General features: G+C 49.4%; 1 long non-coding RNA gene across 1 annotated transcript; it reads right to left on the bottom strand.

Moving 5' to 3' along the window:
- Positions 1-9,300: 9,300 nt before the first annotated feature.
- On the bottom strand, positions 9,301-11,642 carry LOC129625086 (uncharacterized). The gene is made up of 3 exons (XR_008701251.1): positions 11,504-11,642; positions 10,495-10,617; positions 9,301-9,846 (listed from the first exon to the last, which is right to left on the bottom strand). It is a non-coding gene; the product is annotated as an uncharacterized LOC129625086 (long non-coding RNA).
- Between the last annotated feature and the right edge of the window lie 7,090 nt (positions 11,643-18,732).

The following is an 18,732-nucleotide window of genomic DNA, read 5'->3' on the forward strand; positions in this document are numbered from 1 at the left end:
CAATGTTACCAGACTGTTATTGCCCTCACTTCACATTCCCTTGGCTACCTCCATGCTCATTCCCAGCCTTGACAGACAGTTCCAGAGTCTGCTGGCAACTCCCCATCTCAAGTGCCTGGTTGATTTTTGTCCCCATCCTGAAGGCTCTCTGGTGCCATGAGACTTAGCCCAGCCCACTCGAAGGGCAATTTGGAAATGCTGGGGGGCCAGGAGAGGTGGGGATCAATAATCCGCTTTGTCCTTTGGTGGGTCAATTCTGAGTCATGTTCTGTATAATTCCTCAGAGTGTTTCTAATGGAATGGAGCCCCAGTGGTCCACTATGGTAGCTCACTCATCCGCACACCCTCTTTTCCTTGGCTTTCTCCCTTCCCACTCCCTCACTGAGCTCCCTAGGTTCATCTCACAAATAAACCGCTTACACCCAACTTCTTGCTTTGGGAGGAATCTGAACTAAGACAAGAGTGATGGCAAATTCGTCCACCCACCCCAATCTGTAATGAGGCTGTGACACACTGAGAGGCTGATGCCACACTTAGTGGCATCAGCCCTCTGCCAGCGCCAGGATGGGAGGTGGTGGGGTAGGTACAAAGGCAAATGGGTCACAGTCATAGCCTTGGAAGGCCCAGGGTGTTGGGGCAGGTGCACACCTAATATTAATCAGTATGTCCTGAGAATGCCTAAGAATCAATGCCTTTGAACCGTGGTGCTGGAGAAGACTTCTGAAAGTCCCTTGGACAGCATGAAGATCAAACCAGTCAATCTTAAGGGAGATCAACCCTGAATATTCACTGGAAGGACTGATGCTGAAGCTGAAGCTCCAGTATTTTGGTTATCTGATGCAAACAGACGACTCACTGGAAAAGTCCCTGATGCTGGGAAAGACTGAGGGCAGAAGGAGAAGAGGGCATCAGAGGATGAGGTGGCTGGATGGCATCACGGATTCAATGAACATGAACTTGGGCAAACTCAGAGAGATGGTGAGGGACAGGAAGGCCTGGCGTGCTGCAGTCCAAGGGGTTGCAAAGAATTGGGCATGACTGGGTGACTGAACAACAATGTCCTGAGTAAAGCAAGACACGGGGAGTGTAGGAAAGAGAGCTTGTCTCTGGGAAAGGTAATACAATGGGCTGAACCTTAAGGATGAACACGATTTCTTGTGCTCCAGCACATTCATGATGTGCTGTTAGCTCTTCTTCCGGAAGCACTGTCTTCACCTCCTGCTTCCTGGAGTCAGTCTCATCCTTCCACAATGGCTGTTACAGCTCCAGAACCTCTCTTTATAGCACTCCACATCTCTGGCTATTGCTTGATTTTTTGACCAAACGTCTAGGTCACAAGTTCTTGCGAGCAGACCTGGCCTGGTTTTGTTGACCCGTCAGTCTCCAGCATGGACAGCATCTCTTTCCCCTCCTTGTGGCCACCGCCTGAGGTTCGACTTCACTGCCTCTCACCTAGATTCTTGTACCTGCCTCTTCACTGGTCTCCCTTCTTTCTCAAAGCCACCCCAAACAACTGCTGGTGACCCATTCCCACTTCCCCACCCCCCAGTGGCTGTAGTCAGATCCCTTCCCTTGGCCAAGGGGCTAATTCTGACCTCGATGAAAAGGGATTGTATCTAGTGCCTGAACTCTTCATGCCTACCTACTGAGCCATAGCCCTGCCCCGAGAATGCCTTCGTGTACAAGTTGGTGAACTGAGGCAGAGCTGTCTCCTTTTAATCTTGCAAAACACTAGGATTTCTCCTCCTCCAGGAAGTCTTCCCAGCCTTCTTCCCTTGGGCCATGTTAGGTGCCTCCTTCCTCTGTCCTCAGTCTGCTCTGCTTCCCTCTGGCATCTGCTCTCCAGGACCTTATTGGATCTGAGTCCTTGCCCACAAGCCCATCAGCCCAGCCCCCTCCAGGTCCCCTCTTTCCCTAGAGACTGCTCTCCTTGGCCCCCCAGCCCTGGCCCAACCCATGTGGTGAGGTCACCATGTTGCCCCTCTTCACAGATCCCTGCTGCCACCCTCACCCTGAGGTGGATGCTAGGACCCCCAGCCCCAGCTCATCGGTGCCCTCTGATTGGTGACGTCTGGCTCTGTGCCAGGTCAGCTCCCAAATCCCAGGGCTTCCTCTTCTTCACCAGCCTAAGCTGCTTGACCCTCCCCCATGGACGGAAAGCCCTGGTCCCTTTCCAGAACTGACCCCTGCTCCAGCCAATGAAATACTCGAAATTTCCCAAATGCACCTATTGCCACCTCTGAACCTTGTTAGTTGCCCTCCCCCTACCCTCTTCACCTGGACAACTCCATCGAGGCCCACATGGCTCAACCCAGGCGTCACCTCTTCCTAGAACCTTTCACCCTTAAGCTAGAACATCCCTCTCCTCCTGTTCTTCTGATCACGACACTCTTTCTTTGGGTGGCAACCTCTCCCCACATTACACTGCACCTAAACGACCTAAGGTGAACCCTGCTCTATGACCTTGTTCCAGGTCGTGATCAATGGCTCCCTGATGCCTGATATTTAGAATGCAATGTGACTCATCTCACCTTGCAGCTCTATCTTCCCAGTTTGTTTTCTCTGCTCCCTTGTCCCCTCCACATTTGCCATTCCCTGTTCCCAGACCTTGTCCAGAGCTTTCCCAGGTCAGGGGATGAGAAGCAGCCCAGATGTCCCCAAGTGCCATCTAAGCATTTGCCTGCTACAGATAGGGGCAGCTGGACATTCAGACGCTGGGGGATAAAAACCGAGGTGCATGCATGGGAGTGAGGTGAGGTTGGCACTGCCCCCGAGCTCCTAGAAATGTGGGATTTGACAGCGCTGGGGTGGAAACTCAGATTTGCTACGTACTAGCTGTGTGACCCTGGGCCAAGCACTTCAGTTTTCTGAGTCTTGGCTTTCTCCTTGGTAAAACAGAGATATTAATATCAGTACTTGCTCCGCAGGGTTGCTGTGAGAGTCCACTGAAGTCGTGAGAAGGAAATGCTTAGCTTACACCTGATGTGTAGTCTGAGCATCACCAAATTGTAAAAATAATTCTCACGAGGCATCAATTAGAAAACCTCCGCCACTTTTCCAGCCAGAGCAGTGAGCAGGAGTAGACTTTTTGCTCAGACCTGTCTGTGCTTGATTTGTAAAGATTCAGGATCCTTCAAGACGCAGCTTTGGGGGCACTCAGGGACAAGTCCCCTGAGTCAAGCCAGATGCTCTTTGAGAATTTGTGTTGAGGACCTGGGTCATGGAAACCCTGGAGGTGGTGAGGCTGAGGGGGCGGTAGGAATCTTGGCCGCAGGGCTGCAGAAGGGGAGCCTTCAGCTGCAGCCTTTCCTTTGGTCGTCCTCATCAGAGCTGTTCTTAGAGGCAGAATGCTTAAGCCATCAGCCTTGGCCAAAACACAAACTCCCAAATGGAGGATGAGATATCCACCCATCAGCAGGGTCCGGATAGATGGAGTACCACCTAGACCAGACAGGGTTCAACTGCAGATCCCCAGCCTACATATCTTCCATTGTCTGCCAGTTCTTCTGCCCAGGATCGTGCCTGTAATTCTCTTTCACATCCAGGCTGAGCTCCAAACTTTTGGTGCTGAAAGCCCTCCCATAAGCTCTGGCTTCGACCACGTGAACTCACCCCTGTATCCTCTGGGCCCCTTTCTGGGCTCTAGTTTGAGATTTTGCATTTGCTTGTAATACCAGAAATGTCGCATAACATTGAATATTCATTTCCAACACAGGAGAGGTGAATGAAGGATGACCAGCACAGAGGACTGGCCCCTTCTGCAGTCAGGGTAGACATCACTAATTGATCAGCTAATATTTCTTGCTGAGGATCCAGTTAACCTCAGACTCCTGCAAGCCCCTGCCAGATGATTAATAAACCTGTTTCTTGCTAGCAAAGGTCTTTGGGCCCAGACATAGCAATGATAATGATAATATTAATGACTATAACGATGATTATGGTGACAATGGAGATGATAATGATTTTATTTACAAACATACCTTGTGCTCTGAGGCTTGCAAAGTGCTGTCAACTGCATTACTTCCACTGTGTACCCTACAACCCTCAAAGTTAGACTTCCCAGGTGGCACGATGGCAAAGAACCTGCCTGCCAATGCAGGAGACCTGGATTCGATTCCTGGGTTAGGAAGATCCCCTGAAGAAGGAAATGGCAACCCACTCCAGTATTCTTGTCTGGGAAATCCCACGGACAGAGGAACCTGGAGGGCTACAGTCCTGGGGTCGTAAAAGATTCGGACATGACTGAGCATGCATGCCAACAGCATTTTTTTCCTCAAACATGCTTGGAAAAAAATTCCCCACAGAAGGGGCTTCCCTGGTGGTCCAGTGGTTACGAATTCACCTTCCAATGCAGGGGACCTGGGTTTGATCCCTGGTCTGGGAACCAAAATCTCACATGCCACGGGGCAACTAAGCCCACGTGCCTTGACTGAGCCCACACACTCTAAAGCCCGTGTGCTACTAGAGAAAAGCCTGCATGCCGCAACAAAGATCCCACATGCTGTAACTAAGGCCCGACACAGACACATAAATATATAATAACTAAAAATTTTTAAAAAGCCCCACAGAGAACGCTGATGGCTAGGCCTGGGTCAAATTTCTGTCTCTGGAATCTGCAGGGTTGGCACCATACCATAGGAACAGAGAAGGATTATTATGAAATGGGGAGGGGAGCAGATGATTCTCCAAGAGAATGGATTCTGGAGGTAGAAAAAGCACAAGTCCACAGGTGTATGACTGCCTGCTCCCCTCCCTCTTTTCCTGGACAAGGAAAGTGGCGGCTCAGAGATGGCAAGTGCCATATCCAAAATCACACAGCCAGTGGGTAAGAAAGCCAGGATGAGAACCCAGGGTCCGAAAACTCTGAGTTCTGAATTTTTTTTCCCTTCACAATAGCCACTTCTCAGAAGCTAAAGTGACCCTTACTATCTTCGAGAAATCATCCAAGACAGGGCACTTAAGGTGGTGCTGACAAGTCAGTAAGTACCACTGACCAGGACCACAAGGCTTTTTTTTTTTTCTTTTCTGCTTAAATATTTTTAAAAATTTGTTTATTTAATTTGGAAGATAATTACAATATTGTGGTTTTGCCCTATATCAGTATGAATTGGCCACAAGTACATATGTCCCCTCCCTCCTGAACCTCCTCCCACCTCCCTCCCCACCCTATCCCCCCAGGTTGTCACACAGAATGGGCTTTGGATGCCCAGCTTCATGCACCGAACTCGCACTGGTTATCTATTTTACATATGGTAATGTATATGTTTCAATGCTTTTCTCTCAAATCATCCCACCCTCTCCTTCTCCTACTGAGTCCAAAAATCTGTTCTTCATGGCTGTCTCCTTTGCTGCAGGGCTTCCCTGGTGGCGCTAGTGGTAAAGAACCCACCTGCCAATTCAGGAGACGTAAGAGATGTGGGTTCCATCCCTGGGTGAGGAAGATCCCCTGGAGGAGGGCATGGCAACCCACTCCAATATTCTTGCCCGGAGAATCCCATGGACAGAGGAGCCCAGCAGGCTACAGTCCATAGGGTTGCAAAGAGTTGGGCATGACTAAAGCGACTTAGCATACACAGCACACTCCTTTACTGCCCTGTACGTAGGAACGTCGTACAGTCTTTCTAGATTCCATTTGTATATGTATCACAGAGGACAGAAGGCGCCTCTCCTCTGCCATGGTTCCTTCCCAAATGGCCTGGGCATGGATTCAGAGGGGACAGCAGAGGCCAGAGAGGAGGGACACTCATCTCCCAGCCGTCAGCCCGCCCAGGCCCAGGCGGGAACTGCCCTGCATCCTCCATCTAGGTGACAGCAGGAGTGCAAATAGGCAATTAATTACTGCCTGGCGGCCACTGGCTCCTCTCCGCCTCTGCTCAGCCAAGTGTGTAATGGAAATGGGACCAAAACAGACTCTCCTTCCCAGAGGGACCCTGGCCCTGCTCAGCAGAGGATGCGCTCCAGGGGAGCCAGGGAAGGGGCTGAGATGCAGAGGGGAGTTTATCAAATCAATGAGCTTCCCCTGGCACCCCATCCCTCACCTTCCCCTGACTTTCGGCTGCAACACAATCTTCCCAGGGCCCCATGCAGAAGAGGGCCCTCCCTAAACTTCCCTGGTGGTCCAGTGGATAAGAATCTGCCTGCCAGGGCAGGGGACATGGGTTCGATCTCTGGTCCAGGAAAATTCCACAGGACACAGGAAAACTAAGCCCTAGAACAGTAACTACTGAGCCCACGTGCCTAGAGCCTGTGCTCTGCAACAAGAGAAGCCACCGCAATGAAAAGCCTACTACCTCAATGAAGAGTAGCCCTCGCGTGTTGCAACTAGGGAAAGCCTGTGCCCAGCAATGAAGACCCAGCGCAGCCAAAAATAAACATATAAATATTAAAAAAAAAAAAGAAGAAGTAGGCCCTTCCTAGCAGCCTGAGTATAGGAGCGTCATTGACATTCATCTCAGGTCATATCCATAGCAATGTGTTGGGGAGGGTCCTACATACTTTACAAATAAGATCCCTTTAAATCATCAAGTCAGTCTTTTGATGTAATATTTTATCCCTATTTTACAGATGAGAAAAGTTGCGGCCCAGAGAAGTGAAATGGACTCTCAGGAGGTGGGATAATGTAGTGGATGGAGGAAAGACCCACTCAGGTTCCTGACTACTCATTTGGTCCAGGGGAGTTACTGAACTTCTCCGTTCCTCAGTTTTCTCATCAATGCAGTGATGATGGTCATACTCACCTCACAGGGTTACTAGGACAGTGTTCCATGTGAAGCGTTTAATAGATGGTAGCCATGTGGCTTTGGGAGGTAGCTGCTATTATATCCTTGTTCTATCATAACTTTAAAATAGTAAATGCACCAGAGGCATAAAGTGGATCATAATACATACTATTTGCATCCCAGGCACATGGCAAACACAAGGATGTTCCACTAAGGAACTTTTCATTCACACAATCTCAGGCACATTTTTAATCTTAAGACCTTGCCTTCATATCCCTTGCTAGCCAACATCTCAGTTGGTTATTATTTTCTGTGCTTTGTATTAAAAATATAATGGGAATTTCCAGAGGAGCAATGTAAATTCTGATGATGAATTTGCTTTTATAAAACTCAGACACACACACACACCCTTGCTAGAGATTCTTAGAAATCTTCCCTCCCAAACTAGTTGAAAAATCGTTGCCCCAGAACAGGGAAAATTGACTCCCCCAGCCCTCCATAAAAGCAGATTGGTGGATGTGTGGGCACGGTGCAAGAAAGGTAAGAAAGGGAAAGACCCAGTCCATATCACTGTCCTACAAAGGAAAAGTCACTAACTACAGTAAGGGCTTCCCTGGTGGCTCAGATGGTAGAGTCTTCCTGCAATGCAAGAGACACTGGTTCAATCCCTGAGTTGGGAAGATCCCTAGAGAAGGGAATGGCTACCCACTCCAGTATTCTTGCCGGGAGAATCCCACAGACAGAGGAACCTTGTGAGCTACAGTCCATGGGGTCACAAAGAGTCAGACACAACTGATCAACTAACACAAACTAAAGTGAGCCAGGGACTGCCCCCGTCCCCAACTCACAGCTTGCTGGTGGTGACTTGGCTCCCCCCAGCCTCTGAGCCCTGAGGAAGGGAGTCTGGGCTAATTCATTTCTGATGCCCCAGCATCTTGCATGGGCCCCAGAATAGAGCAGGAGATTGGTGAGCACTGAATAAATGGATGAATGAACATGACATATCTATTTGGGGGAAGCGGTAGAATATAAAGAAAAGAAAGAAGGAAAAATAATTAGAGAACGCTATTTTTAGCTCCTTCAGAATGTTAAGTAGCTTCTCTATTCTGATGTGAAAGATCTCCAAAGATAAATTAGGCAAAAAAATAATAATAAACCCAAAAGGCATAACAGTGCACTACCTCTTGTGTGACTAAAAAAGGAAAAGGACAATAAGAAAATATGTTTGTACTTGTTTGTACATTTCCATTTGTGGTGTAGGCAAATGGGAAGAAACCAGTAACAGTAGTTGGGGAGAATCAGAAGGTGGGTGGATGGGAAACAGGTGTTAGAGGAGACTTTTCAGTGTATATATTTCATATATTTTTTCTCAACCATGTTAACAGAAACTAAACCAAGAAAGGAAAACAAAACAGGAAATATCCACTCCAAGAAAATGCTAAGTGAGAGTGGCCCTCTTGTTTGGAGAAAAAAGGATGCTTAGTTAATACCTAGTTACAACTCATATTCTCAGGGACTTAGCTTAATTAAGGACTTAGACATCCCCTAACCTATTGATCTTGGCCCAGAAACCATTAGGTGAATTCCCTGGAGCCCTGAGCTTTCCAGAATCATTTCCTTAAATTCCACATCTCTCTTGTAGCCACGATGGCAGTGGCACAGATGGCAGGAAAGAATTCTTGGCGGGGGTGGGGGGGTGGGGGGTCAGAGGCCAGCTTAGAGGAGGGGCAGGAAGGGGAAGTGGGGAAGGGCCTGATTACAAGAGGCCAAGGAACAAAAAGAAGGAAACCTTCACTGTCCCTGCCTTCCCCACCTTTCCTCTCCATACCCACCCACCAAGAAACATCGAATGATTCAATTTCTTGGCGAGATACTTGCACCAACCAGGCGTGGACTCAGCTAGGCACCCTCTCTGATCTCCAGGGGCAGGGAGCACCCCCCTGATGTCAGGGTTACTAATAGCCCAGTGTGGAGGTCGGCTCAATGCTTTTACACAGTGTCAAACATGGAAGGCCCACCTGGGGGAACAGAGCAAGGGTGGGATGTGGGGGTGGCAGGGATGGGAGGGTGGCAGGTGGATGGGGCATGACCTGTAGCATCTGCATCCGAGGGCAGCATTGATTCAGGAGTCAGAGGGAGGAGGCCAAGGGCTGGGGCTGACTGGCCCCACTCCAAGGGCCTTGGGTGCTGTTCAGGCACAAGGATCTCTCCCTGTCTACGGAATCTAGACTCGGAGACCCTGCAGAGAGGACCTCCTGCCTCAAGCAGGCCTATGAATTTCTAACATGGATGGACATCCTCTACAGGAGGCACTTTGGTGAGCACATTCATTTGACTTTTACACCTCTGCATGGAGGAGCCTCCTTGCCTTTCAGGGACCGTCTTTTTTTTTTTTTTTTTTTTTTTTTTTTTTAGCATTTATTTATTTATCTGGCGGCACCAGGTCTTAGTTGAGGCATGAGGGATTTTTCATTGCAACATGCAGTCTCTTAGTTGTGACTGATGGGATCTAGTTCCCCAACCAGGGATCAAACCTAGACCCCTTGCAATGAGAGCGTGGAGCCTTAGCCACTGGAGTACCAGGGAAGTCCCTTAGTGACCTTCATTTAACAGACAAAGTAGCCCAGCCTGTGAATCCCTAAGAGAATAACCCCTGTCTTGGTCTGCAGCTGCCAAGATCAGGGCCAGAGGGAGGCCTCCAGCAGGCTTGTGGACAGCCCCATCCTTTGAGCCCTGCCCTAAAGCCCCTGCCGTGATGTCATCCCCCTGGCGGCGGTGACAGGCTGGGTCTGGGGCATGGTCTCTGGTGTGAACAAATGCCCTTTTCAGAAAAGGTCTGTTCCAAGGATGGATCGCATATGGGATCCAGCCTCACATCTCCACCTGTGAGTGTCACGTCCTCTTAGGCTGAACATGATCAAAGCTGGTAATAATAACAATATTAATCACAGCCACCGTTTACCGAGTATTTACTAGAAGGGATGGGACTTTAATGCACATGATCTTATTTAAACCTTGCAGCAAACCTACAAACCAGGCAGATGCTTGAGCTGCCAGACAGCTGGTCCACCTCTGGTGGTGCCAGCTATGGCATGAGAGGCTTGGGAGCTGCTGGCGGTTGTGTTCCCTCGACATGGAAGAAAAAAAAAGGTGACATGTTAAGGAAACAGAAGCAAGGAGCAGAGGGGACCCTGGTCCCAGCTCCTCTGAAGCCATGCTGCTTCTGGTTCTTCCAGAATTACCTGAGGCCCCAGCATCCTCCCAGGAATGCCCCTTTAGATTAACTAGTGGCTGAGGCTGAGGATAAACGAGAAACTACATTTAATGAGATGTTACATTTTACGAGATAATTCTTTGCACATTAGATGGAAAAGGGCAGGCCTCAGTTAAGCGGTAGCTGCTATTCTTTTTAATGGATAATTTTCTTTATTCAGAACAATACACAGTTGAAAATCAGTTGCTCTCACTTAAGAGAGTAAAGACCCAGCTCAAATACACACCCTAACAGGCAATCTGTCTGTGTGGTACAGAAGGGCAAATTCTATTTTCTATGTACTGTTTTGAGCAGGGTGGGCCTAGAAAACCCCTTGGACAAGACAGGCTTGCGCGACTAGGAGAGTGGAAAGCATTCCAGCAGGGGGTACAGTCTGGACAATGGTCCAAGGGCTGGGATGAAAAGACAGGTCCCACTGAAGTATAGATTGGGCAGCCTGAGATACAGCCTCACCTCCTCCTGTATCAGGGCTTGGGGGCCAGGGATGCTGGGCATACTCACTTGGTAGTGCCTGTCAGGACAGTGCTTTGTCTGGAGGCCCCTGGAGAGCCTCCTCCATGGCACACTCTGTGCTGAGCTCCAGGATATAAGGATGAATGAGACACAGACCACACCTCTCTGTACCTACAACAGGCCAGGGCAAAGCACAGAGGGTGGTCAGAATACTTCAGAGGGGCAAACCCCAGACCTGGGGAATCAATAGAAGAGGGCTTCCTGGAGGAGGCGACATCTAAGCAGTGACCTAAGAAAGCACAGTAAATAATACAAGCTAATATTCATGAAGGGTGTAAAACATGTGAGACATTTTAGATGCTTTATCTCCTCTAACGTAATCTCTCTGCCACCCTGGGAGAGGACCTGGTTATTGACGGTGAGGATGCTGAGGTTCTGTTAGGTGAAGTGAATCTCCTGGCCACACTTTCAAAGTGAAGATTGGATTTGCAGGTGGACCTGCCTGCCTTCTGGGCTTCCCATGTGGGGCTAATGGTAAAGAACTTGCCCGTCAGTACAAGAGGCATAAGAGATATGGGTTCAATCCCGGGGTCAGGAAGATCCCCGGGAGGAGAAAATGGCAACCCATCCAGTATTCTTGCTGGAGAATCCCATGAACAGAGGAGCCTGGCAGGCTACAGTCCATAGGGTTGCACAGAGTCAGACATGACTGAAGTGACTTAGCACACACTACCTGCCTGTCAGTGTGGGTTCTGAACCACAGAAATGAGAGTAACAGTGGGAGTCGGGGTGGGAAAGAGGCCACTCCCTGGTCAGAGATCCAGTTTTACTGCTGGACAGGAAGCTGCTAAGGCAGGCTGGGGTCAGGACACAGAGGGTCTTCTTGGCTGTGAGTGCAAGGGAGGGAGTTTGGACTTCATCGTAAATGTGGTTGGAGGATAGATGGCCAGACTTGGCTTTAGAGCTCTTCCGGGTCAGCATTACACCCACAGGTACAATCTTCAGCGCAGGGGATGCTTGTGCATAGGCTTGGGGGGTGGGGGTAGTCACTGCCTACCTAAAGGACAAGGTTTCCTTCAGGGACCCTCCTGTCTCTCACAGCCCGCCTTGGGGCTGGGTGCTGGAAAGAAGTAGCTGAGGGGCTGGTTTCCAGCTGCCTTGCTCAGACGTTCTTCCTCTTGAGTGAGGAGCGAGCTGGGGCTTCTCAGCCAATCACTAAGCCCACCCTAAATAAGCCATAATGACTCTTGATTGCTCCTTTGTCGGTGGCTGGCTCTCAGCCCCACTTCCATCTGAAGCTGTGGGGAGGGGGAGGGGGACCAGGCAGATGGATGTGTGTGCTGGTCTCCTATTTTAGGATAAATGCATGTGCTGGGGGGCTGAGCCCCCAGGTTCTCAGAAATCCAGGTGCCAAGCATAGAGGAGCGGGGGTGGGTACGGAAGTGAATAGAACCAGTTTCTTCAGTGGGCAGGACCTGACAATCTGCAAGGCATCTGGCTAGAGGGCAGGATCACATCCCTCTTTGACTAATGAGTAACTGAGGCTCTGAGAGGGGTTAGTGTCCAATCATAGATTGTATATAACGGGACCAAGTAGGGTTTCATTAATTAATTCAGTCGACCAACATTTATTCAGCACTATGTGTCAGGGGCTTCCCTGATAGCTCAGTTGTTAAAGAATCCGGCTGCAATGCAGGAGACCCGGGTTCGATTCCTGGGTTGGGAAGATCCCCTGGAGAAGGGAACGGCTACCTACTCCAGTATTCTGGCCTAGAGAATTCCATGGTCTGTACAGTCCATGGGGTCGCAAACAGTCGGACACGACTGAGCGCCTTTCACTCTGTGTCAGGCACTGTACGAGGTGTTAAATATAAACCTAGAGCTTCGCCCATTGTGACCACAAGAATAGCTCACTTTCTTTGGATAAGTTTTAAAAATTTTGTTATTGAAATATAGTTGATTTATGAGAATAGCTTGCTTTCATCGAGCACATACTATGCGCCAGGTGCTTCACTAGCTACTTTTCATGTGCGGTCTTGTTAATCCTTCCACCAACACTGCGAGGTAGGGCGAAACGGGTACTGGGAGGGGTGGAAAGTGTTTCTGTCTCCATCCTAAAGGGGCAGGTGGGGAGAACAGGGACTTTGGCGCTGAGAAGATGAGAGAGGTCCAAAGGGGATGAGGGGTGACCTCATGATGGAAGACTGTGTGGGTGACTCCAGGAGATCCGATCAAGAACTCACATCCTGTGGAGAGTAGAGAGCCTGGGTGAACCGATCGGAATACACACGTGTGCACACACACACACACACACACACACACACACACACACGGTCTTGTATTGAAGATCCTACTTGAACACAAAGCAAAAGCCTCTTGCTCATCTTCCTCTGGACTCTATACAGCTCTAAGCGCTGACCAGTTAAACAATGAATGTTCTACTCCTTGCTCCCAATCCTTCTAGGACAATCATTTTTATTTCCATTTAACAGATGAGTAAACTGAAACTAAGGGACCCTGAGTCATCTGCCTGGGTCACTCAGCCAGGAGTGGCAGAATGGACTCTGGAGCTGAGCTCCCCCTTGGGCTGTCTCTGGACCTGTTCGTCGTGGGTTCCCTGGGTACCTGGCAGGCAGTGGGCAGCAGCTCAGCTCAGCCCTTCACAGTAAAACAGCAAGCCCCTTCCCCCCTTCCCTCCCCCTCCCCACAGCCCAGCTCCGCTCAGAGCTATTAACCAGGTCACACTGGCTTGTCCCAGTCCAATAGTTCCCTTAATTGCCTTTTTATAGCAGTCGTACCACTGTTCATTACGCTGTCATATTTCCCCTCGAAGGCAGCAGTGGGGGAGCCGAGCCGAGGATGGGGACCCGTCCAGGTGACAAGGGTTGTGGTGGGGGGGGGCATCAATGTGTGAAGCTTATTTTCTACTTGGTCAGAATGAATTAAACACACGCTTCTCACACTTGGCTAATACACGAGCCACTTTTAAAGGGGAAAAAAAAATCACAGCCCCTGCCCAACAGTTGACAAATTATCTTTATTATGATTTTACTGAAATATGCACAAACATAAAGCTGAGTATAAATCCTTATCCTTTTAGCGTTATACTACTGGAAAAGCAAGCACAGTGTAGCCACGTGACACGAATAAAGCTACAAAATCAGAAATTTCAAAATGACACGATTAATTTCACGTGATGGATGATGCCTTGCTGAAATTAAATCGCCACTTGCACAGGGAATATGGTTCTGTATGCTGCAGCGTTTGGTCCTCCTCTGTCCTTTTGTCATAAGGCCTATGGCAATTAAAGCATTATTTGGTCATCCTGGGGATCTAGAATCTGCTGGTAGATTGTTTAGATGTAAAATAACACAACATAAAATCCATCAATTCTGGATGAGAGTCCATACATCCCAGGTTAAGAAGCAATATCCCAGGAGCCCTTATCAGCCGTGCTAGGCTAAGCCATCCTGTGGAGGAAGAAACATGTGCTTTTGGGACTGGAAAGCCCAGGACGCAGGGCCTAGCCCTCAAAGGCCACCCAGGCTTTTGTGAAATGTGCAAGTTCTTCTGAGTACCTGTTCTATGCCTGCATTGTGCCTCCCCCGACTCCCTGTCCCAGAGAAGATGCCTGGGTGGTTGGGAGGAAGATGAATGTGGCCAGAAAAGACATATACACCTGTCAGTGCAGGGAACAGGCCCAAGAGCAGACGTGGAGATCTGCTTGGCCAGTGGGAGCCACATCTGGACTTCAATCCCTCCCCGGAGTCCAAGGCCTGAGCCCTTCCTGGTGGACTCACCTAGAGAGTAGACATTATAAGATCAGCTCTGGTTCTGGATTTGAATTCTGGATCCACTCCCTAGCTGTGAGATATTGGGCAAGTTACTTAACTTCTCTGTATGCCAGCATCCTCCTCTGTAACGAAACCAACCCAAGCTCATAGAGATGCTATAAGGCAAGAGTGAGAAACACAGACAAAACAACTCATCCTAAACCTGGCATGGAATAAGCATTGGCTAACTATTAATGTTGATGTCTCACCTGACTCCAGCTCTCAGCAGAACCGGAAGAGAAAGAAACTCCTAGAGTGAGCCCTTAGGCTGGAGGTCATAGAGCCATCATGAGTGGGCTACAGAGGATTTGAAACTCCATGCCACATTTTGTGTGTGTCTCTAGAGAGAAGATCTTCAGCCTCATCAGATGTTCAAGGAGGCTGTGACCTAGAAAAATCTTAGGCCACTGAACTAGTGCTAGCCAGGAGCTGGCAGGTCACTCAGCGTCTTAGCTTGAGCAACATAACAAAATACAAGAGACTGGGTGGCTTACACAACAACCATTTATTTTCTCACCATCTGAAGGCTGGAAGTCTCAGATTAAGATGTGGCAGGGTTGGGACTTCCCTGGTGGTGCAGTGGTTAAGAATCTGCCTTCCAATGCAGAGGACGTGGGTTTGATCCCTGGTCGGGGAATTAAGATCCCACATGTCTCATGGCAACTAAGCCTGTGTGCTGCAACTACTGAGCCCATGCACTCTGGAGCCCTCAAGCTGCAACTAGAGAAGCTGGAGTGCTGCAACAAAGACCCGATGCAGCCAAATAAATAAATATTAAAAAAAAAAAAAAGATCTGGCAGGGTTGATTTCTGGTGAAGACTTTCTTCCTGGTCTATAGCTGGCCACCTTCTCACAGTACTCATATGGCAGAAGGAGCAACTAAGTTCTGGTACCGCTTCTTATAAGGTCACCAATCCTATTTTATCAGGGCCCCACCCTTATGACCTCATCTAACCTTACTTACTTCCATAGAGCATCTAGCTCCAAATAGTCACTTTGGGGGTTAGGGTTTCAACATAATGAATTATGAGAGGACACAGTTTGGTTCATATCACTCAGGGAAATGGGTTTTCTGGGTGAGGGAAGGTTTTGACCAGTATTGATCCTTCTAAGCATGGCTCATCCCCCATTCCCCTGGCTCCCCAAGTCTAACATCTCCCACTCCCACCATCCTTCCAGCCTTCCCCCTTTCCCTGCCTGTGCCCAACCAGTACCATCTCCCCATGTCCAATCCTGCGGTTCCTACCTGAAAACTCTGAAGATGACAGCCGCTGAACCTAAGGATTTGGGGCATTTAAGGAGACAATCCCCAGAGTGCTTTCAACAATGCCTGGCAGGCAAAGAGCACTCACTAAAGGTTAGCTCTGCACCAACAGGTCTGAAGGTCCAGGTCAGACCCACAGCACCTTTGCACTCCTGGCGTCCAGGGGCCTAGCAGCAAGGCTCACTGGAGTCACAGCCTCCACCTCAGCCATCTCTCCCAGTTATAACTGGTGACTCAAGTATGCCCAAGGTTGCTGAGAGGTCTTGCAAAGAGTCCTTGAATATAGGTGTGTACCCCAAACCCTCTCTGTACAAAAATCATTCTCATATGTGTCTACGTATGACTGACCTTCAACTATGTAGAGGGTGATGTAAGCATAAAAGAGGAATCCATTTAGCAGAGCTACAGAACTCAGACTTCAGAGCTGGATGTGTTTTTTTAACCAATTATCCTAAAAGTTCAGGGTGGGGGAATGGTTTTGGGATGTGGATGGAATCCAATCCATATGTTTATTGAGCGTCTGCTATGCACTGGGGACCCAGTGGGGAATGAGGTCACCATTCTTCCTGCTTCCCAATGTGATAGAAAACTGTGTTCTCATAACGGCAGGAACTCTTGGTCTAACCCACCAAGTCCGATCCAGGGCTCCTTCTTCAGTTACAGGCAGCTTCTTCTGGTTTCAAGGCCAGGCCAGCCTGGGTCCCCAATGTCCCCTGCTCCCTGGTCTCTTCTCAGAGCCATCCACACAAAGGCACAAACCTGGAAGGCCAGAGGTCATGGAATCCAGCCTCTCTTGCCCTGAGGCTAGACTCCACTTGCTCTGGAAGAGGACATCCAGCCTCTGCCTGCATGCCTCCAGAGATGAGATGCTTTCTATTTCCGCAAGGAAAAATGCCAGCATTTAAAAAATCATTTAATATATTTTAATATGTTTTACCCTGAGCCAGCAGAGATAGCATCTTCACCATCTACAGTGCCCCCGATTTGTCTCACCGAAGGGAGAAGAATTGGGGTCTTTGTTCTGGGTATGGATTGCCCACTTGGAGCCCTCAGCCTTGAGGTCCCCTCTCAGCCCTGGTGCCCATGGACACAGCATCAGGAAACTGGATTCTGGTTTGAGGCAAGACTGGCATGACTTTCTCAAGCCAATGCCCCAGCTTGACGGGGGGAAGGGGAGAGGGTGATTTATAGAGTCAGTGGCTGCCCCTTTGGCAGGAAAAGGCTCACAACTGTCTATGCTCTGAAAAAGGAAAAGGAGGGGGTCTCTCTGTAATCATTCAGCCCCGAAATGATGCTCATGATGTTGGCTTTCCAGGCCATTAATTCAAGGGCTCCATGCCCCACCCCCATGGTGCTGCCTGCTCTGGGAGATAAGCTTGGTTCTATTTAACCCCATTTATTCCCCACAAAGTGTCCTCCATCTGTGCTAGCCAGGTGTTTAACCCTTTGGGTACCAAAATCATCAAAAATATAAAAAAAAAAAACTCATGATGGGAGAGGGACCCCCGCCGTGGGCTCCAGGTGGTGGGACTGATTCAGAATACAGTTCATAGAACTTGGCAGGGGTCCTGGGAGTCCCTCACTGCTCCCTCTCGGGCAGCCTAAGTCCCCCCAGAGGGTGGGACCTTATGTGGCCCTGGGAGGGGAGCCCCCACCCCACTCCCAGGACAGAAAACAGGGACTGTTCCTGCTCCCTCACCCTCCCTCCCCACCCCATTGTCTTAGTCACAGAACTAGGTTCTGACATTGGCCAAGAGGAAGCCTGTGGCATCTCTGTCTCTTTTGTGCCCCACTGGCTGCTGCCACTGCCTGGCGTGTCCTGCTCTGTCCCCCTGCTGCCTCTTCTAGCATTTTCCTTTTTATGTCTCCTCTGCCCCGTTCCTCTCTTTGTTCTCTCCTCTTTTCCCCTTCAGTGGTCACATGGGGGTATTCTTGCTTCTGTGGGTGCCTGACAATTCATTGGTCGCTGTGAATCTGTGTGTGTGTGTTCCTGTGTCTGGGTGTCTATCAGTGTGTGGATGTGCTGGCCGGTGTCTGACCTGTGTGTGTTGCTCTGTCAATCTGTGTGAATCTACTGATGTACTTGAGTCTGTGTGTTGGCCCTCATTTCTTAGTGCATCTGTCAACTGGCTTGTCACACTCTGTGTGTGAGCAGATGTGTGTATGTGTGTGCTGTTTCAACCCAGGGGGCCAAGCGGCGGCAAATTCCTCTCTTGAAGGTGGCCCTAGAGGAGCTAGTGGAAGAATCTGGAGGCCGACAGCTTCACTAGAGCACAGGCTGGCTCATAACGAGCTAGGTAGGTCGTCCTGGTGGTCTCCTGAGGCTGCCTGCCAGGCCCCCTGCACTTTGCCCTCCTCCTGTCCTTCATCTCTTTCCCTGAAGGTCAGCCCAGGACCGGAAGGGGTGAGGACAGGGAGGCAAGGCAAAGCCAGAAGGAGTGCATTCAGCTCACTTCGACTCAGCCCCAATCGCAAGGCTTTTTCTTGTTGTACACTCACTTTCCTCCCAAACAATGAAAAATGGCCACCAGGTTATAGTAATAACAACAACAATAATAAAATAATCGCTACCACATATTGTGCCCTTAGCACATGCTGATAATTTTACATACACAATCTCGTTGAATCCCCCTCAAGAACTTTAGGAGTCTGTTGCTATTTTCAGATTTTAGTGATGAGCAAATGGAAGCTAGGAGATGTTAAGTGAGTCATCCGATGTCACACGGCTAGCACATGATGGAGCAGGATTCTGCCATAAGGGATGGGCTGTTCAGGAGCTTACCACACCAGCCTTCAGCCCGCATTTACTGCCAACAGCAGGAGAGGAGGGAAACAGAGGCATTCCTCCCCCAATGGCTGGCATTTGATTGCAGCCGGAAGGACTGGAGTCTAATTTTGAATTGTGTCTCTCTGGACAGTGGGGTGGCCAAACACCAAACAAACAGGGAGAGGGCGTGGAAGGACAAGATGAGATTGTGGAGGGGAAGCACAGTGGAGCATCAGAGCTCCTATATCTTAGCCCAGCTCTACCCTAGACTCTGTGTGACCTTGATCGGGACACCTTCCTGTTGAGCCTGGGTTGGCTTGTCTGTACAATGAGAATGAAAGTGAGGCTTTGTTTGGGATGTTTCAGGGGTGGTTTAAAACACTACAGAGAGAGTGATTGGCCTGAGTTCTCACTGAGGTTCT

The sequence above is a fragment of the Bubalus kerabau genome, chromosome 13 (genome assembly GCF_029407905.1).
Source record: "Bubalus kerabau isolate K-KA32 ecotype Philippines breed swamp buffalo chromosome 13, PCC_UOA_SB_1v2, whole genome shotgun sequence".
NCBI lineage: Eukaryota > Metazoa > Chordata > Mammalia > Artiodactyla > Bovidae > Bubalus > Bubalus kerabau.